Raw genomic sequence first — 22,789 nt, 5'->3', positions numbered from 1 at the left:
CTCTTTCTTCATATACTTCTAAAATTATTCACTGAGGCTGTTTTATGTCTACTGAGTTGTTTGAATTCCTTTTATATTTTGCATCACCCTTGTCAGCATGTAGGATTTCCTAGTATCATTGCTTGTTCTATGCAATATCTCCTGCATTGCCTTTCCTTTGCTGTACAGGTTTGTAGTCTCAAGGAATTCAAATGTCTACATTTGCTTTTCTTATCTAAGATGCTGCCCAAGCTAATGTGATGAAATATGACCCCTATGTTTTCTTCTCATAGACTCACCATTTTAACTCTTATACGGAAGTGTTCATTCTGAGTGAACTGCATGCATCATTTTAAATAGGGGCCTTTCATTCTTCTGTATGAGAATAAGTGGGTTTCCCAGAATCATTTATTGAATCGCTGTTCATTCTCAATTCTATGTTCTTGGTATCTTTGCCAAAACTTCATTGCTAATAAATGTGTGAGATTATTCCAAAAGTTCTGGCCTGTTCTATAACTCAATAATATGTCTGTCCTTAAACCAGTAGCAAGCTTTTTACTACGATTTCTTCATAACATTTAAAGTCGGGAATTGCAAGGTTGTTCTTTTTTTTTTTTTTTTTTTTTTTGCTCAAGATTGTTTTGACTACTCATGATCTGTTGTGGATCCATACAAATTTAAGAGTTCCCCCATTTCTGTAAGAAAACAGGGGTTTTGGCAGAGAATCTGTTGAATATGTTGATTACTTTGGAATGTAGGAACACATGATATTAAATCTTACAGTCTGTGAACATGGCATAGCTTCAATTTATTTGTTTTCTTTAATTTATGTCATCACTATTTTATGGTTTTTAGTACAAAAGTCTTCTCTGCGCTTAGTTAAATTTGCTCCTGAGAGTTTTATTTTCTGTTTTCATTATAATGGAGATTTTAAAATTACATTTTCAGATAACTTATGATTGGTTTACAGAGTATAAATTTTTGTAGGTTTATTTATATTCTGCTGAATTTGTTTATTAATATTGACCAAACTATGTTTTGCTGGAGTCTTCAGGATTCTCTGTATATGAGATGTATTGTCAGACAGAGTATTTTGACTTCCCAATAGAATGACCTACTTACTGTGCTCATCATTTGATTTAACTACCAAAAAAAAAAGTTAGGGAAGGTCACCACTCATAAGCAGTCAAATTCAAAGTGATAATAATATAGATTATACATAGTCTTATGTTATCATTAAGAAAACAGTGTACATTTACACAATGGAGTACTACACAGCAGAAAAAAATAACAACATCTTGATTTTGCAGGAAAATGGATGGACCTAGAAAACATCATTTTAAGTGAGGTAACCCAGACACAGAAAGACAAGTATCACATGTACTCACTCATAACTGCTTCTTAAACATAAAGCAAAGAAAACCAGCCCACAAATCACAATCCCCAAGAACTTAGACAACAATGAGGACACTAAGAGAGACATATATAGATCTAATCGACATGGGAAGTAGAAAAATACAAGATCTCCTGAGTAAATTGGGAGCATGGGGACATTGGGGGAGGGCTGAAGGGGAGGGGAGATGCAGGGAAGGGAGCAGAGCTCAATAAAAATCAAAAGAAAGAAAGAAACAATATAAAAGTCTGATCTCCAAAATATACAAAGAATTCAAGAAATTAGTCATCAAAAAAAAAATAATAATCCAATAAAAAAATGGAGTACAGACCTAAACAGAGAACTCTCAACAGAGGAATCTAAAATGGCTGAAAAACAATTAATGAAATGTTCATTATCCTTAGTCACCAGAGAAATGCAAATCAAAACAACTCTGAGGTTTCGCCTTACACCTGTAATAATGGCCAAGATCAAAAACACTGATGACAACTTACGCTGGAGAGGTTGTGGAGTAAAGGGAACACTCCTGCATTGCTGGTGGTAGTGCAAGCTGGTACAGTCCCTTTGGATATCAGTGTGGCGATTTTTCAGAAAATTAGGAAACAACCTTCCTCAAGACCCAGTAATATCACTTTTGGGTATATATCCAAAGGATGCTCAATCGTGTCACAAGGACATCTGCTCACTATGTTCATAGCAGCATTGTTTGTCATAGCCAGAACCTGGAAACAACCTAAATGCTCCTCAACCAAAGAATGGATAAGGAAAATGTCTACATTTACACATGGAGTACCACACAACAGAGAAAAATAATGACATCTTGAAATTTGCAGGCAAATGGATGGAGCTAGAAAACATCATATCAATTCTGAGGTAACCCAGACCCAGGAAGGCAAATATCATATTTACTCACTCATAACTGGTTTTTAAACATAAAGCAAAGAAAACTAGCCTACATATCATAATCACAGGAACATAGACAACAATGATATATATATATATATGTATATATATATATGTATATATATATATATATATATGAATCTAATCTACATGAGAAGTAGAAAAAGACAAGATATCCTGAGTAAATTGGGAATATAGGAACCATGGGAGAGGGTTAAGGAGAGAGAAGAAGAAAGGGGAGAAGAGAAAAATGTATAGCTCAATAAAATCAATTTTAAAAAAAACAACAGTGTAACAGGGCTAGAGATGGCTTGGTGGATAAAGGTGGGTTCTGCTCCTCCAGAGGACCTGACTTTGGTTCTCAGACCCATATTGAGTATCTTAGAACTACCCATAACTTCAGTTCCAGGATCTAACACTCTCTTCTGGCTTCTGAAATATTTTTAAATAGCACACACACATAATATAATATAATATAATATAAAATATAATATAATATAATAATGTTATATATGTTATATAACATATATATGAATGTTGTTTTCATCTATAGAGAAAGAAAGAAAGAAAGAAAGAAAGAAAGAAAGAAAGAAAGAAAGAAAGAAAGAAAGAAAGAAAGAGCTTTGGGGTGCTTTATAAGAGCACAAATATCATGTGGTGATTTCTTTTTTCAGAGCATAGCAATGTACTCTGATCCTTATTTGTATATATCTATATACACAGACATACAGACACTAAGGACTTTACATTTAATTCTTCTTGTAAAATTCTTATTCTTTCAAAAGTTCTTGAACATATAAGAAAACACCGAACAACTGTAACTGTACATCAACATTTAAATTTTACATAAAATAATGTCAGATTTAAAATGAGAAATATTCACAGGAAAATAGCCAGGAGTCTATAAGATTAAAGGGAAGCAGAAGATGTTTTACAATAAGCAATAATTTTTTCTCTAGAAAATGCACTTTATTTTTTAAAGAGGATATTTCTAATACTGCAATTGTGTGTATCTAGACAACAGAGACATATTATGAGAATGATGGGGTGCTTGTATGATTGTTCTTTGCTCTCTTGATTTTTTGTGGCAGCCAGGAGTATGCACGGTAATTATACTAATTGACATGTGTTATGATACAAAGATCAGGGCCACCTATGAATGCATGTGAAACACAATTGCCCAAGGTGTTGTGGAGTTCTCTCCTCTCTCTATGGGTGTAAGGATTTGGGGAAGCATATTTAAGAATATCTAGAATTAAAATGAACCGATGGAAATTGGATACTGCATTACTGCCCCATTAATAGCACAATGACTGGCATTTAGTGAAAGTCACAAAGAAAAAAAAATCAGACTCAGAATCAACTCTAACCCTTTATTCTATTTCATCCAAAAGAGCCACTGTAGAAACGAATAGCCTTGAGAACCAGAGATGGCTAAAAAGGTTAACTGTGTGGTCTTCAGCGTGTGATTGGCCAATGAGAAATAGTCAAGGTGACTATTCACAGATTCCTTTAGTTGCTTTGGAGTCATTTGGGGAAAAAGAAACTGTCCATGTATTTTAAAAATGGTTACAGCACCCCCTGTCTTAGGGGTCTGCAAGGATCTATTGCTATCTCCAACTTCAGAACGTATGTGTCTGTACGATTTACCCCAGTTAATATCTACCAGCTGATTACTATTATGTTTAGAGCCTTGTTTTTTGTTATTAATAACATATATTACATCTTAAACTTAACATTTTGACGCATCCCCGTTCTTTGAAATAATCTAAGACAATCTTGACTGCTGTTGGTGTGTACAAATAAGGGTAGAGGAGAACAGGGAAAATGCTTTGTTACACAGTACTTTGCAGAGTTTCCTATTTTCTTTGTTCTAATAAGAAAACAGTTTATAAACCTGCAGACTTGCTGCAGGCTTCATGTTTAATGAAGTAAAGGATATGCAGTGGTTTTTCAGAGCAAAACACAGCTGGAGTAAAGTAAACCAAGCATTAGCAACTTAGATGCTCTATATGTATGCTCTCTATATGTTTGTTCCGAGTGTTTCAGCAATGCATTTAAGGCAAAAGACATGAAACAAAGATCAACAGATAATCACTGGTTTCTCCATACTTCATCATCCTCAAACTTGCATACATGAGTCTTCGAACAAGAGCCAAACTGGCTCACATTAGTGTCACTGTGAAATCTAATCTTAAAGCCGTTGGTCCTCTTCTCTTTCTTCACTCCTCTACAAATCTAAAAAAATGGAAAATTTCAAATGTACCTTACTTTATCATCAAACAGCCTTAACTGAACAAGCATTACTGTGGTAGATATAAATGAGTTCATCTTTAACTCTGCAAGAAAATAACAGTATTATAGGAAAGGATAAATAAGCAAAACAAAATCCTTACTTCTAGTTAGTTTTGTGGCCACTAAAATGGACGAATGTAATGGATTGTTTCTTCGTGGAGTTGGAGAAGATTTTTAAAGTTACATATGAATCGGTACTTTTCAAAAAAAGACTCACATTCCCTCACAAATATTTCAAAGGTAAAGATACAGCAGGCAGAGAGACTCTAGCCTCGCCTGTTCAGGAACCTCATTGTGGCTGTCAACTGAATAGCACATTTTTGGATGAGAGAGAGGGGTAGGCTATTTCTACTAGAACCAATACATAGGTAGATAATGGAGAGATCAGAAAGACTGAACATGCACTGGTAAAAAAATCTTATCATTTAATTGACTGTAGAGAATTTCTGAGTTTTGTTGGTTGGTAATCAGAGGAACAGTTCTATCAGATTAAGTTAAACAAAATAAGAAAGAGAAGCAGGAAGAAGAAGAAAAAGATGAGGATGAGAAGGATGAGAATAAGGAGGAGAAAGAGGAGAGAAAGGGAGGGAGGAAAAGACAGATAGAGAAAGAGTGTGTGTGTGTGTGTGTGTGTGTGTGTTACATGGAGGCAAGACTAAATTGAAACAAGTCTGGAAGCTGGGACTCACTCACTGAAGATTCCCACCAAGGTAAAAGTGGCTACGTTTAGAAATATGTGGGTAAACAAAGATAGCCTGGAAGGTAAGGTGGGTAATAATATAGGAGAAAAAGTGATCCCAAATTTTCTGCAATTTCTTACTCATTCTTTTCTCCAAAAGCATTGGTGATGACCATGTTATTAAAAATGAATTGGTCCATGTGCCCACTAGAAACACTTGCATCACCAGGGACTACATTAAAAGTACCAATGGCTGTGCTCCTTAACAAAACTTCTGGTGGGAAGGTCCAAGAATTAAGCTCTCCCACTGACAAGTGCTTAGAAATATGGCATAATCAATGCTGATGTGTATTATATTTCTACTATGAATATGCTCCTCTCCTAGCCAACCCTGACATGTCTATTTCTGGTTCTGCTCCTGCTTGAAAGTTAAATAAAAGTAGTCTAAGAGAACCGTGTCAAAATTTAGAAGTGAGCACTTTTTTTTCCAGGACTAAAATGTGAGACTCATTAAACTGTTGAAATGGTGCGCACTCCACTTAGTGTAGTTCCAATATGGTATGTGTCTGCTTCTTACTGCATCAGACAAAAACACTTACAAACAATAGGCACCGCAGTACTTGAACTTATGTCTATTTTCTCTGTACAGTTCTCATTTCGATACTACCAATGGCGGCAGTGTCCTACTGCGAGCCTCTTTATTGTAAACGCCTCCATTGTAAATAGAGCAGAAAAGAGGAGTGTAGCTTCCAATGGGATCGTGAAAGGATGGAAAACCTTGTTCCTAATTAGCCTCTTGAGTTTGAAAAACTCCATTCTTTCCATGAGAGGAAATACTTCAGACTGAGCATCAGAAAAAGAGATGGTACATAAGAGCTGGGAATGAGAGATTGACACACTAAAGGGAATATCCAATTTGCTGCATTTCTGAATAGGGGTTTTCAGTGTTGCACCTAAGATTGTTTCCCACTCTCTATCTGTTGTTTTTCCCCCGCTTTATTTCCCCCTTGCAATTGCAGCTGTGGGAGTGGTAGCTTGCTAAGTCCATGTCTCCCCCTCAATTTATTAATCTCTTTTTCTATTCTTTGAAGATGATAGGCTTTTAAAGGAGCATACTACTCTCTTCTCAAAGAAACAAGCAAGCCAAATGAAAATAAAGATGCCCAGAGGGGGGAGAAAAGGAAGGGGAAGCATAAGAGGGCAACAGTTGGGGTAAAGAAAAGCTGATGAGAGTCCCCTGTTGAGCTCCTACACAGGCGGTAAGAGCTAGGCAATGCTAAGAAAGCAACAGACAATAAAGACAGAGCGATAACTGCCACTTAGGATCTTTGAAAGGAGGAAAAAAAATCACACCCTTTCTCTTCCCATGAAAGAACAACAGGACCACCCAAGAGGGACAAGAAGAGATGGGGCTCCCCTTTTTTTTCTTCATAAAAAGGAAGAAAAAAAGAGACATTGCAAAATGTTCTTTCTGATTACTTAAATGGGAATGTGCTGAGATGGGTTTAAGTATACCCTGTGCAAGAAACTGGTTTCAGATGAATGTGGCCTTCCTCCAATCAGGTCCTGGAAGTGACACTTACCACAGAGACCCTGGCAATGACTGGAAGACCTGGGAACTGACTGTCTTCAAAATCATATTTTATTTTTCTTGTTCTTTGATGTTTTAGAGAAGATGCATGAGAAATCAGAAACTATATTCATTTTACTTAACATGTTATTTTTAGATGGGGTCTTAAGGACCCTAGTCTAAAGGTCTTAGAGACCCTGGCTAGTCTCTAAGTTGGTCTTGACCTTAGAATAACTCTGAACTTCTGATAGCCTTGCCTTCATATTTTGAGCCTTGAGTTATAGGCATGTTCTGGTTCACTCAGTTTGATGTGGTACTGGGGACTAACCCCATGGTTTGCACATGCTAGGCCAGCATACTAGCAACTGAGCCACCTTCCCATATCTTTGTTAATTTCTATTCATCAGACTTGTAGCTGTAGTGATGTGATGCACAAAGCCTACTGTTGAATGTTAGGTACATGGTTCTGAGAAGAAATTTCCCACTGACGGCACAGGGCTCTGACGTTCACACAGTGATAGCAGAGTTAAGACTGAATTCACCAGGGACTATTAGCACTTGTAATTCTTATTTTGTATTTCCAACTCTAGCAACTTGTTTCTGACTTGTGTGTCTCCCTTTCCCAACCCTAAAGCACTTCTGAGGAAGCTGCCTCACCAAACCTCACAGTCATATTTGAGCTAGATTTTGAATAACAGACATGCAGTTCCAACCATCAGCCCAGCGTGTTTGGGGACACAGTTATTCCCCACTAGTTTTCTACTTCTAAATCCACAGCCATTGCCCTTAAAGTTAACATAATCCATCCAAAATTCAAAATCTAGACTGATCACCTTTCTTTGAGTGGGACCGTGAAGCTGCCATATAGTCATGAAATGTGTATGCCAAAAGCTGCCTCACGTGTATGCTCTCTGCAGAATCCCATTGCTTAGTGAAAATGTGAGGGTAGCATCCTTCAGTTAGGAGACATGAGCACCCTCCTGCTTATCACCCTGGGTTCAGGAACCATGGTTCCCCCGCACATGAAGAACAGTCATACAGTTTAGAAAAAAATAACTCAGTTGCTTATCTGCTAGGCAAAGTCAGAATTTTATAGAAAAATATGTGGAAAATTTTAAATGCTATGTCCACAGAAACATTCAGACTGGAACCCTTGAAAGTAACTCTAATGGTTTTGAAGAAGATTAATTTTTATAAACAATATATGGAATTTTGAAAAGACTAAATGAGTCAGTTCATTGGTTTTATAAATTTTATAAAAATTGTGTCTAAATATAAATTCCTAGAACTGTTTATAAACCAAAAATTCTAACTATTTTCTACTCATCCGTCTGTTTCAGATGACTACATCAGTGGAATTCAACGTTAAATCTAGTCAATTTCCTGATCATTATCAATTAGGCTTGCATGCCTCGGAGTGTTTCCCAGCACATGTTCTCAAGCTCAGTCAATTTTTAATATGATCCCTCTCTGCTTGATATTGATTTTCCCATATCACCATCTTAGTCCAGACTCTGATAACATCACACCTGACATTCCCCTTCACTGCTTATGGGCTCCAAAATGCCAAAGTATTTCTATCATTCTAGTTATACTTGTACCATTAAGTTGTGGAAATTTGTTTTAAATAATCTTCAGTTGATTAGAAGGGAATTCATTATAAACTAAAAAGTTAATGAGGAAAGTCATGTGTGTTTAACACACATACACCAAACTCAAACCACCTTTAAAGCCAATTACTATAGTAAAAACAGACTTCATATTAAAATTATGCTTTGTATGTATTTACCCACTTTGACACAATTTTAAAAGAAAAGATAAAATCCTTCTAAGTTTGTTTCTTTTCTTTTTTCTATTTTTAAGCAAATCACTCATTTTCTCATTATAGTTAATTTTGCAAAGGATTTCCATTATCCCTAATCTGCTAAAGGTGAATATAAAACTGGCGCAGGGTGTAGCACATAGCACTTGTGATAAAGGAAGAAACATGCTATTATAAATGCTGTCACCATACTCCTAGCAAATGTAGAAGATGACACATAAGAACTATTATGACTATAGTGACACTGAAGTCAGCAAGCTACTCTAACACAAATAAATAGGAAAAAGAAAACAACAGCCTTCCTATACAACAGAAAAAGAATTCAGAGAAGATAATGAAAAGAATATTCTCAAAGCCATCTTTTTTATGATGCCCAGCAGTACAAATTTCCTTGTAGAGGGTGAATGGTCTATTTATCAAACATAGGGGAGGTATAGAGCAGCAATCATAGAGCCAAATATTTTAACTACAATTTCAATGGCTACACACAAAGTACGTAACCTTAAGAAACCACATAAACCTATGCCTAAGATCACTCCTATTTTAAAAACTCATGTATATTAGATGTGGTGCATTCAAGCCTTAAAATTAACAAGCATTTATCCACAACATTTGGAAAGCTGATAGGAGGATTGTGAGTTCAAGGCCAGCCTGAGTAACATAGCAAAATCTTATCTCAAACAAACTAACAAGCAAACATATGAACAAGATCAACAAATAAACTTGTTCTGGGACATTTGAATCCATATGTGCATGACATTGGCCCCAATATATGCATATATTATGGAATATAACCCTGTAGTTGACTGCATCAGTAAATCACCCTGTACACTGAGTGTCATATATGAAAAATAAGGATTCACTCTCATCTTGATGATGTATCACATGATTGACTAAAATGACATCTGTCTTCTGCTGAGAATTGATACAAAACAAATTAGTGTGTAAGGATTGGGCTGATGTGTGCTAAGATTCCACCCAATCTTGAATGCTAAGGCTCATTGAAATTTATAGCATCTATTTTTGTTTTTCATTTCCTTTGTGGTTCCCATTAGTTCGAAAACTGGAGGATTGCTTTAAGTGTGCTCATATTATTTCCTCTAAAACAAAGTATATTTCAAAGGGGAGAAAGAATTTACCTAGAAGTCTTAAAAGCAGTGGACTGCTTTCTTTTTATGTGTCCGATGAATTGAAAACTACTGCGGGGATGATTGGCAGAGACAAACAGAAGGAGAGAAGTGGATCTATTCATTTAAAGGTTACACTGCTTCAGTCTGCGCTGAGAGGGATTCAGGAAGGTGGTGTGTTGTAAAGAATCTGCATTGTACTGTCAAAGAACGCAGATTCTAATCTGAGTCATCAGGCTACCCAGCAAGAGGAACTTGGTTACTCTCACAATAGTGCAGCCTTGCTTTCCTTATTTCTTTATTTCTAAAATTAAAGTCAAATAGGAATTGAGTTAAACAATTGCTGTTCTGATTTTAAGAACCTTGACCCAATCAGTGCCTTCTGCCTGTCAAAAGAACACTGATTATTGCATGCATGAATTTCTCAGTTTTCTGAATTTCAAAGCCACATGTCTTAATCTACTCTTTAATTTTGCAACAAAGTTTGACAGATCAGTACCTCATTTTCTCACAGTTCTGATCAAAAATCAACTTTGTAGTGTGTCTTAATCAGGGTTGCTATTGTTGTACTGAAACACCATGACCAAAAGTAGCATGTGAAGATAAGGGTTTAACTAGCTTACACATCCATATCATCAACTTATTTTAGTGCTCATTAACGAAGTAAATCAGGACTCCAGCTCAAACAGGGAAGGATCCTGGAAGCAGAAGTTGATACAGAAGAATACTGCTTACTAGCTTGCGCCTAATGGCTTGCTCAGTCTACTTTCTAATAGAAACCAGGACTACCAGCCCAATGTATAGCCACCAACAAAGGACTTGGCTCTCCCTCATCTTCCAATAGTTAGGGAAATGCCCTGCAGGCTTGCCTACAACCCAATCTTATGGAGGCATTTTTTTTAATTGAGATTCCCTTGTCTCTGTGACCTCACTTGTACCAAGTTGACATAAAACTGGCCAGCACATGTCCATCTCCTTGCAGGAAGAAGTGAACTTTAGCTTCTCAGATGGAAAAAACACAAACATACAAGAAAAAAACAGCAATAGGAAATAAGGAACATATGAGTTTGTGGCCTTGTATAGTGGCATCAATTCAGTCATGAAGGCAGAGACCCTAGGAACTAAATTTCTCAAAACAACACACTCCCAATATTGGCACACTGAAGGTAAGTTTCAACAAAAAGTTGGAAGGAATAAAAGCATTCAGACAATAACAACTCTAAAGGTAGACATTTGCATACCTAAAACCATACCAAATTGTTTTAGGGGAGCTTGGAAGAGATGCAATCTCTTGCAGGTATCTTTGCGTGCTCAATCTATTCCCCACTGGTAAGAAGAAATCAAAGTAGTGAATTCTGATCATCTCTCTTGAGAAAAGGGCAAAAGTCAGCCAAATGTGAATGAAGGGGTCAAAGCATCCCTTTACCCTTTCCCAATTCACCCCGAAGTCTCATTTTTCTCTTAAAGTGGAAATATCAGATTAATGCACATGGCTTAAATTGAATCATTTAATAATTGAGTGCTGAGACAGACACAAAGAACAAACTTTTTAGTACAAATGAGCTACAATGTAAACTATGTATAGTTGTCTCCCTTATTGCATACTTTAAAAGTACACAGCAAAGTGTCACAACTCTGTCCCAGGAAACAGCAGCTGGTTTCTAACTACCTTCTCCTTAATTTGGAAACTCAGTATTATTCGTGGCTATCACAATCCAGATGAAGGGTGAAAATAGTGTGCCCAGAGTTTGAAGTATCCCATGAGTCAAAGGAACAGGTGGAAACCTTCTTTTGACAGAAGATTTGGTGATTTTTTTTCCCTAAGGTTTCTGCCTAAGAGGGGCAGTATTGGATCACAAGACTTAAGATGTCTCTTCTGAGAACTATATTAGCTAATTATAGTTTGATTTCATATGATTCTTTTTTTTTTTTTTTTTTGGTTTTTCAAGACAGGGTTTCTCTGTGGTTTTGGAGCCTGTCCTGGAACTAGCTCTTGTAGACCAGGCTGGTCTCGAACTCACAGATATCCGCCTGCCTCTGCCTCCCAAGTGCTGGGATTAAAGGCGTGCGCCACCACCGCCCGGCTTTTTTTTTTTTTTTTTTTTTTTATTTATTATGTATACAATATTCTGTGTCTGTGTATGCCTGAAGGCCAGAAGAGGGCACCAGACCTCATTACAGATGGCTGTGAGCCACCATGTGGTTACTGGGAATTGAACTCAGGACCTTATGCAGAGCAGGCAATGCTCTTAACCGCTGAGCCATCTCTCCAGTCCCATATGATTCATTTTTCAAGGAATGGGCATCTTGATTGACAGTTTCATCAAGATTTTATGGGATGGATGGGTTCCTTGGGAGAAAACAGAGGAAGAGAAATAGAATGTGAGCAATCAGCAGTCCCCAAATGTCCACTTGACTTTCCATAAAAGCTATTGCAAGACTCTCTTTTCCATTGGGGTTTTGCTTTAGAAGCAGAGCCTTCAAAGGCATGGGCTCTAGGTTGGTGCTGTGAAGTGTTCTCTTTATAAGCACTGACGACTGCTTGATTCAGGAAACAGCATCATAGGCTTTTAATGATCTCACGATCTCAGTTCATTATGATTTCCATGGCAAGGGAATGGAATCGATCAGTGTCCTTCTTTTCTATTAGCATAGTTTTAGATGTAGACATAAACTTACTTCTTACTTAAATGGTGCAGGTGGTTTTCTTGCTAGTTTTTTCTTTTAAAAACTATTGACCATGTCTTTGTCCAAGTTGAAAATATTTTTAAAGTCCACATGTATACATGAAGTGCCAAATCACAAGGGAAAGATTATGTTACACAAAAGTCAATGGTAAATTCTCCACAGATGTCCTTCCACTTAAGAGATTTAGCAAAAATGATAATAACAACTTTTGGAAAAAACTAAGGATTGGGCATATGCTGTTATAGTCTTTCTTCCAAGTCAGTGCCTTCACCTACTCTAATTTAGCCAACTGTGTTAATCTGTTAGACACAAGGTCAAAGTTTTGGAAATTGTATTTTTGCTTCCTTAATACTCCAACATCTAGTGAGAAAATAGCTGATCATTGGTAAGTAACTTTCTAGAGTAATCAGGATTTTTGGTTTTTTTTTGTTTGTTTGTTTTCACATTGCCTCTATAAGAAAGTATGATTGAATGAGTAAGCTGCTTTCATACTAAACAAATTAAGGTTTCTGAATTTCTAATTTATGATGCTACCTCTTTGAATGGTATAACTACAAAGATGATTGGGTGGCAGGTGAAGGTAGAAGATTCAACTCATTGTTCATGTCTCTGAGAAGTGTGATGTGAAAAGAAATGACAAATGAGCCCAAGGAAGGCTCAGATCCCATCGATGTGTTTGCAATGATCAGTGATCAGGTTGTCATTCACTGTCGGCAATCATAAGAAAGCATGGCCTAGAGAAGACGGTAAGAACCTGAGCTACACACTGATACTAGAAAGCTGTTAAATATTCCAAATTTTATTTCCTGACAGCATCATCTAAGCTTTGTGGAAGGACTGGAAGAAAGTTGAAAGGAGATAGAATATTCATTAGATCTAGGGAATTACTTAGCTGGAGATTTTCTTGCAACTTTTTCCATGATAAATATCTCTAGAAAGAGAGACTGAATTTGGATCCCTCTTCTGACTGACAAGCCTAATAAGAAGTTTAAACATCCATACAAAGAAATTCTGTACATTTATTTATCAGAGACACTGTTTTGTTAACCCTCCACTCCAGGCATTGAATAATTACTGCAGATGATACTCGAGTTCAACAAGAATGAGTTTCATGTCGTATATATCACTGAATGCATTTCTTTAACTTCAGTCTACGTGACATCCGCAGAAGTACACACCCAGGCAAAAATAAGTGCATACCACACAAAGCCTTTTACAACACTGTTTGCAACAGTTTTCTACTTTTGTTAGTTTTTTTTAGGTGGTTTGATGTGTGACTTTCTGCCACCCACTACTCCAAGTGTGTGATGTATACATAATTACACACTGACAATTCACTGCTCTAAACCTACAGGGGCACTAGAGTGGATAAACTAATTTGCATAAATTATGAGGTCTACATTTACCTTTAAGAAAGATATATGAGTGACATTATTCGAACCAAATTTGCTAGCATATTTTAGCAAATTTAGTCCAGTGTGCAATCTAAAACTGCTGTATCTCATCCAATTCTTGTCTATATAAGTGCCATGACTATGAAAATGGTTATTTCTGACAGAGGTCATACGTGAGGGATGATGTCACACTTACCAACAATATAAACTATCCTGCGAATTGTGTTCTTTATCCACAATTTAAAGATGAGGAAACATGATTTATCAGATTCCTAATTTAGTGTAAGGGTTGTGAACTCAACTAAACCATCTGGTTTTGGAGCTCAGTCTCTATAACCTGGTCTTCTGAAAAAATTAAGGACTTCAAGCCCTTCCAGGAGACCTGGTTATAGGGACTGAACCCCAAAACCAGATAGCTTAGTTCGAATACAGTACTGACACTAAATTGAGTTGTACAAGCTAACAATAACTAATAGCTATAGTGATATTATTTAATTAATTTGCCAGTATTATAAATATTATAGATGCTAATACCATTAATGCTAATAATATTAGTCAAGAGTATTATGACTATGATTATGACTAGGAATACAAATCTTAGATCCTTAGAAAAAGAAAATCATTATAAGTATCCCAACAGTAAGTCTCTAATTACAAGAAATATTTTTTAAGAATTCATCCAAATTTGCTGGGCTCATATGTAATACCCTCTCCTATTTCTTAAAAAAGATTCTTTAGTGAGAAGAGCAGTGGTTGCCTATATAGTGTTCTGCATTTTAGTAATCCTTTGCTCATTGTCTATGATATACAGAAGCAATTACAGTTTGAAATGCAGATCACAAGGTTTCATTTGCATTTTGGAAGCTGATATTAGATTCTATATTGCATATCTGATTCATTCGTTCTGTGCATGTTATATTTTATTCATGAAAACTTGCTCTGGACTTTATATTGTGATATTAGCAATGGCTCTATACATTTAATGGCAATGTGTGGGGCTTTGGAGATAATTTATTCCCTTTCCTTCCCTATTAGTGTGGTTGTCGAGTAGGAAAACAGAGAGAGTCAATTGACTACAAGGTAGTTGAACTTTATTGTGGATGAAGTATGTGGGATTAGGGGAGGATATACTTTGCCCCATTCAGAACTTAAGATCATGGGCCAGAAGTAGCACAGTCATCCACTCAGTGTGAAGAGGAGAGCTGGAAAGAAAACAAACATATGTTTACTTTCCATCTCACAGAATAGGATGGCTATTTTGTCCCCTTTCAAGCACATATACAAAAAACAAAAAAAAACAAAAAAAAAATGAAGAGAGGAGGAGCTCATGCATGCACACTAAGCATTACCTCTGACTAATTAGAAACAATTTAATTAAGATGCCAATCTCTCCCTAACATTCCAGGTGAAATCCTATACCTCCTCAGGGACTCGAGCAACTCAGCACCTGCTTCTCTGACCTCCCTCTCAGCCTTCTGGCCATGGCAGGTCTAGATCAGGTTTTTGAATTCGTTGCTCTAGTGTCCAGAAACAACGTGCCACCGGCTTCTTGGCAAGATGTCATGAAAGTCTTAAATGGAAAGTTATGCTTGAGAGGATCTGGAGAGATGGCTGATGGGTTAAAAACACTGCATTTTCAGAGGACCCAGGTTTAGTTCCCAGTCTGAACATAGTGGCTTGCATTCATCCATAACTAGAGTTCCAGGAGCTCCAGCACCCTCTTCTGGATTCTGTGGGCATGCACAGAGCACAGAGTGTATATACACAGTTACTTGTAAGACACTCATACACATAAAAAGTAAAAAATAAATAAAAATTTAAGTAGTTGTATTTTAGAAACACTTTTAGTATTCCAACCATGTGTATGCCCCTGCCCCTACGGTATCTCTGGTCTTCACGGAATTACTAAGTGTGTGTGTTTATTGAGTTACTGATTCCATTAAATTGGTGATTTTCAAGTATTTTTAGGCTTTGAGGTATGTTAGAAACTTGCTACTGTTTCTGAAAAGATGCCTCAGTATTAGGACCCTTTATTTCTTCTGATCGTGCACTTTAATGTTGGAACCCTATTTCTACTTCTGACTCTACATTGGTACAAAACAGTCATAGACAAAACAAATATTGCTGTGACTGTATTGCTCTAAGATTTTATTTTCAAAATATAATTGAAGTTCAGATTTGCACAGGATATATAGTTTGCTGACCTCTGTATTATATCTGTGAAAACAGAATTCATTTGTGCCCCTCAGCAGTCTCTTCACTGTGAGTGAAACAATAACAGCAGGTTGCAAATACATATATTTTCATGAACAAATGGCCCCATGCAGAAGGTTGATGGAGGTTCACCTCATGGAACACGAAGAATGGGATGAATATAGATTTACCCATGAAAGGTCGAGAATGCATTTTACTCATTTATATTACAATTACTAAGTATTTTTTAAATCTAATCAATGTGGGTTTTCCATCTTGTAGTAACCTTCTGCTAAGTCTCAGCTACCAGAAAAGCCTCTGGGTCATAAGCTTTTGCTTAAAAATATTAATTTACTTTGAAAACTAAGCCAATGTAATTTAGGGCTTCTGAGAGATTAATCAAACAGGATGACTAAAGCAACTGAGATTGGTTGAGTTAAATTGTTAAGGGAAAGGAGGAATAATCAGAGTAAATCTGTTTGATCATAATTATTTTCTTAACATCCAGGACAGCATTTTAATGTCAGACAGAGTTCCCTCTTCCTCAAATGTATTATTGGATCTACTAATAATACTAAAGATGCATAGATATTGGATGCCTACCATATAACAAGCATAATCTTGTAAGTGTACTACATACACTACCCTAAAATAACTCTGTGGAGGTAGAGTTTCATCTTATGGGCAGAGAAACTGAGTCAGCAAGGAGTTGAACAGATTAAAAAGTGGCAGATCTAAAACTAGGTATTTGTCATAGTGACTGTACCTCCACACCCGTCTCTACTGTGGAAAAATCCTCTTGTACACTGTGAAGAATATTACTCGGATTAGTTTAGTAAAAATTGATTGATCAATAGCCAGGTAGGAATTCTAGGCGGGACAACCAAACTAGAACAATGATGGGAAGAAGAAGGATGAAATCAGAGGAGCCACCAAACAACCGCTGAGGTAGCATGTAGAGGTAACAAGACATGAGCCGTGTAGCAGGACGTGTAGAAAATGAGGTAACAAGACATGAGCCGTGTGGCGAAGCATAGATAAGAAATATGGATTCAATGGGAGAATCGGCTATTAGCTGAGCATACCAGGTCTCTGAATCAATTATTTGGTAAGGAGCTGATTATTTGGGATCAGGTGATCAGGACAGGAAAACTCCACCCACACATCTCCCATACTAGACTTCATCATTCTAAGTCCACAGTGGGATAAGTCTTCTCTCTGAGTACGCAGGAATATTTACAACTCCTCAGACATAAAACCATATGGAATGCCAACATTTTAAGTTGCTACAGCAACAACTAGCATAGAGCATAAACTGCTGCCTTATGGGGAACTGTTACATAGCACATGAGAATAAAATCTGCTGATGTTCATGAAAACAGGATGGGAACTGTTACATAGCACATGAGAATAAAAACTGCTGCTGTAAATCAAAACAACTCTGAGATTCCATCTTACACCTGTAAGAATGGCCAAGATCAAAAACACGAATGTTGGAGAGATTGAGGGGTAAAGGGAGCACTTCTACATTGCTGGTGGGAATGCAAGCTGGTACAGCCCCTTTGGATGTCAGTATGGTGATTTCTCAGGAAATTGGGAAACAACCTTTCTCAAGATCCAGTAATACCACTTTTGGATATATACCCAAAGGATGCTTAATCATGCCACAAGGACAGGTGCTCAACTATGTTCACAGCAGCATTGTTTGTCATAGCCAGCACCTGGAAACAACCTAAATGCCCCTAGGCCAAAGAACTGGATAAGAAAAATGTGGTACTATTACACAATGGAGTACTACACAGCAGAAAAAAAATACTGACATCTTGAAATTTACAGATAAATGGATGAAGCTAGGAAATATCATATTGAGTGAGGTAACCCAGACCCAGAAAGACAATTACCATATGTACTCACTCATAAGTAGTTTTTAGACATAAAGCTAAGAAAACCAGTCTACAATTCACAATCCCAGAGAATTTAGACAACAATGAGGACCTTAAGAGAGACTTACATGGATCTAATCTACATGGGAAGTAAAAAAAGACAAGATATCCTGAGTGAATTGGGAGCATGAGGACCATGGAAGAGGGCTGAAGAGGAGAAGAGAGGCAGGAAGGGAGCAGAGAAAAATGTAGAGCTTAACTTAATCAATAAAAAAATGCTGCTGTTCAAGAGAACAAGATGGGGAACTGTTACATAGTACACAAGGACAAAAACTGCCATCATGAGAACAGGATCCCAAGTACATGAGAGTCAGGCTACTGTACTTTAAACTACTTGTTTACATTTGAAGATAAGTGAAGAGGTTTTACATTTTGTGTGCTTTTTACAGGAAAATTTTCAGACACACACACATACACACACACACACACACACACACACACACGTCCCAAACAGCTTTGGCCCAGAACCCCCTTAATTAGATCTAAAGCTCAAAAGGACTCACAGAAAAATGTTTTTTTCCAAAAATCAGAGCACATTCTGGATACAAGACAATCCATAAGGGAGATATCCACATTGAGACTGGGATAGGAATTAGACTTGTGTTCTGAGATTTATGTTCAGCATCTCAAATTGATTATTCCATTTCTATGAGAATTCTACAAGTAGGTACTATGACTATTAAAATAATTTTCACTTGATTTTTTATTTTGACACAGTTGCTCATTATGTATCCCTGACTTACCTAGAACTCATAATGTAGACCAAGTTGGCCTCAAATTCACACACATAAACCAGCCTCTACTTCCTCCATGCTGAGTTTAAAGGCATATGCAACTGTACCGTGCTTCTCTTTTATGGTAATTTTACAAATGAAGAAACTAAACCTAAGAGATTAGGCTATTTGTCCAAAGAAAGAAAACTGGTAATTATAGAGAACTTATTTTAAGCTAGACAATAGTTCTGCATCTTGATGTGTGAGTCCCCTCTGTGTGCTGTGATTACCATTAATGAATAAAGAAGCTGCTTTGGACATATAGCAAGGCAGAACTTAGGTAGGCAGGGAAAGCTAGGCTGTACGCTGGAAGGAAGAAGGGTAGAGTCAGAGGATGCCATGGAGTTGCTGCTAAAGCCAGACATGCTGAAACTTTGCCTTTAAGCCACTGCCACATGGAGATACACAGATTAATAGAGATTGGTTAAATTAAGATGTAAGAGTTAGCCAACAAGAAGTTAGAGCTAATGGGCCAAGCAGTGATTTAAATAATTTGGTTTTTGTGTGATTGTTTTTGGTCTAAGCTAGCCAGACAGCCAGATCAAACAAGCAACTCTTCCCCCATAGCAACTGACATTTTTCACAGAAATTTATATAATTTAATCTTCAAAACTTAAGCCCAACATACATATTAAAATATAGAAAAATCTTATTTATTCTTGAAACTTTCTATTCAGATTTTGTGGTGACTTTTAGAATATATGTATCAAATTTTATATTTCTTAGACTTCATATTTTTATATTGAGATTTTTCTTATATTTAATTTTATGAACTTGAAATTCATTGCAAAGGAAAATAAAACACTTGTGCCTTTGTAGAACAAAAAGAAAATTAAGGTGGTACAATTATTAGAAAAATTGTGCATTGCTCACTCTCATCAGTAGATGAAAATTAACACAGAGACTCACAATTGGTCAGTGTGCAAAGAATTAGAGTCTTGGGAGTGCTCAGTCCTAAATGGAATGTCTATGTCATGTCCCTCCCGTCAAGGCTGAGGAATTTATTAAGGAGACAAAGTGGGAAACTGTGCTTTTCACCTATGGCAGGACAGATGGACATAATTATTTACATGTTCATATTTTTAACTTACAATTCAGTTAATTTTAAAATAAATCATTTATTTTTTCATTCTTCCTTTACAGAAATAATTATATTTTTGAAATGTATATAAGTTTATGTGCTGTTTTTCTAATAGCTGTTCCAATTCATGTACCTCAAATCTGAAGGTATATTGTGAATTAACAATAAAAATTTAACTAGAACCTGCATTTTTACTATTGTGCAAAAATAACTGAAAAACAGAGTGATAATGGCTTTTCCCCCAGCACCACTCTCTAGGGTTGATGTGACTGGCTCTAATCTATAGGGTTATGCACGAATCTGGATAAGTCTACTGTGGACAGAGGCAAACCAAGATGATGACAGTTCTATGTGTCTACTCAATGTGTCTTGAGATTAAATACACATGGAGCTGCCTTTAATTCCAAGCTAAACATGTTGTGTTGGTTTGCTTTTGTTTGCTTGTAAAAATTCTCATAAGCCTACATAATGTGAAGAATGTGTGAATCTGGGAAAGGAGGTTTAATACACAGCATTCCCCAAGCATGTTTGCCAATGGAGCATGCCTTTTCCAGCCTTTTTAGAGTTATCCATTAACAGCTTCCCATATTAATAGTCCATGTTAATTTCATTTTACCAGTTACCTTATAAAAACTTAAAGCTATGAGAGCAAGCCTGGCCATATCGTGTACTGCAGAATATTAACACACAGGATGTGGAAACTAAGAGGAAAGCAAAGACTAATGGGGTGTTTAAGCATGAGGTAAAGCAGACGGGTTGAGAATACAAGATTCTGCAAAAAAAAGTTGAACCCTGTATGGTTGGTATGGTATATATTTGTTTATCTACCAGTGGTTCCTATTCTGGAAGTTCATTTACTGGTGCTGTAATTTGAGAGATAACATGAAATCTCCAAGAGGTGGGACATAATAATGGGAGGTTGTAAGGTCAACGTTTAAAGTGATTTTGGTGAGAACCTGCTTAGTTCTCAAAAGAATGAGATGCTATGGAAGGAAGCATCTTTTCTAACCGTTGGATTCTTCTTGTATACGCTCTTGTCTCATTCTGCTTTTTACTAATGATCCTTGCTAGATGCTGAACCAATAAGGCTGACCAACTGTGGACAAATAGTATCCAAAACTGTGAGTTAAACAAATCTTTCTTCACAAAATAGACAGTTTCAGGTATTTTATTATACAGCAGAAAACAGACAATGAAGTTAGTACTAGGCAAGAATTGACAAAATAATGGATTTCAAATGCTTTATACAGGACAGAAAGGTATACTCAGTAACCACAGAGGTGGTTCTAGTGATAATTCATGAACCTAGCAATGCACCTTTGCTAGGTGATGTCACATTCCTATAAATCAATAGAATGATTTTCATCAGTTGAAGATACCAAAGGCAGCATCTCTCATATCCATGACGTTAGATCAGAAGACAAAGGACACGGCTAGTCTGCACTGATGCTATATGTATGCAGTGTATTTCAATCAGACCAGCTCCCATTCTGGGCCTCTATTTCCTGTTGAGCTCCTTCTTTCCAGCTAGTCCTCATCCTTTTTTTATACTTTTTTCTGTTATTCATTGGATTGAGTTAGTGTTGTTAGCATGAGCGTGGATGCAGGGTTATTTACAGGATGTTAATCAAGTTACCAGCTGCTATGCCACTGAAGAAAATGATTCCCCATCTCCCAGGAAACATAAACTACCAAAAACTCCTGAGAGGTGAGCAGGACCTTATGGGCTTATCTCGTCATCTACGTGGAATGTTATCAGGCCTGATTTTGTCCAAGTCTTTGGCAGATAATAACAATTTCATAGGTTCATGGCTGCAATAGCTGTGCCAAATTCAGAAGACAGCACCATGCAGTACTCCTCCCTCTCTTTCATATTTCCACATTTTCTGTCCCCTCTGTGATGTTCCCAAGCCTTAGAGGATGTGATAACAATTGTTTGTTTAAGCCTGGACACTCAATAGTCATTGATTATCAACACTTTGACCTTTTATGAGTCTCTATATCAGCCATTGCACACTACAAAAAGAAACTTCCCTGACCAAGAATGAGAGTAGCACTAAACTATGGCTATAAACATAAATAATTCAAAAGCATTTTGAGAACAAATCCATTTAGAAAAACAACTGTAGTAGACTTCTCCATATGGCCCGTGACCTTCTACACCATGGGCTTTTGACCAGGTTTACAGTAACAGGCACAAATTTCCTCCTACAAAGCAGCACTCAACCCTGGTGTCAGAAGTCTTTGTATATGTGTTGCTTTTATTGGTTAATGAATAAAGTACCCAAAGCATCAGTAATCACACCCTAGGTCAAAACATCCTGTTGGCAGCCAAAACTTAATACAAACCTGTCAATAACCTTGAGGAAGCAAGAATAGGCCTGAACTCTCTGACCTTTGGTGAAGGTGGAACAAATTCACATCCATGAGCTCCCACAATACCCTGTGTTGAAAAACAGATGCTAAGCACTTTGAATAGTTAACAGATGGCGTGATATGTGTCTGATATCTTGGTATGAAAGGGGTAAGTTAGAATCTAAGCTTGATAGCTCAGTCAGTAAAGTGCTTATTCTTATGCAAACATGAGGAACTGGGTTTGGATCTCTCACCAGCCAGAGCAGCACACATCTATAATCCCAGTGCCTGGGAGACAGATACACACAGGTTCCTGGTGTTTACTTACAAGAGAGTTTGTTAAGAAAGTGCAAAGTTCTAAAGAAGATTAAGGATGATTTGTGCATGTGCTATATTCCAGACAAAAGAGTAAGTGGAATAGCTTCAGATGGAAAAAACAATTAAAATCTTAAAGTCAGAGGAGTTTAGACATAAAGGTATCAGAATTGGGGAGCCAATTGGATTCTTTAAGAGGGCACAGGATAAACATCATTTGATAGAGATTATATTGACAGTATAAAAGTAAAAAACAAATTTTCCATCAACGTTGCTTCA

This window comes from Chionomys nivalis, chromosome 6 (genome assembly GCF_950005125.1).
Source record: "Chionomys nivalis chromosome 6, mChiNiv1.1, whole genome shotgun sequence".
Taxonomy (NCBI): Eukaryota; Metazoa; Chordata; class Mammalia; order Rodentia; family Cricetidae; genus Chionomys; species Chionomys nivalis.
This window is presented reverse-complemented; position numbering follows the sequence as displayed.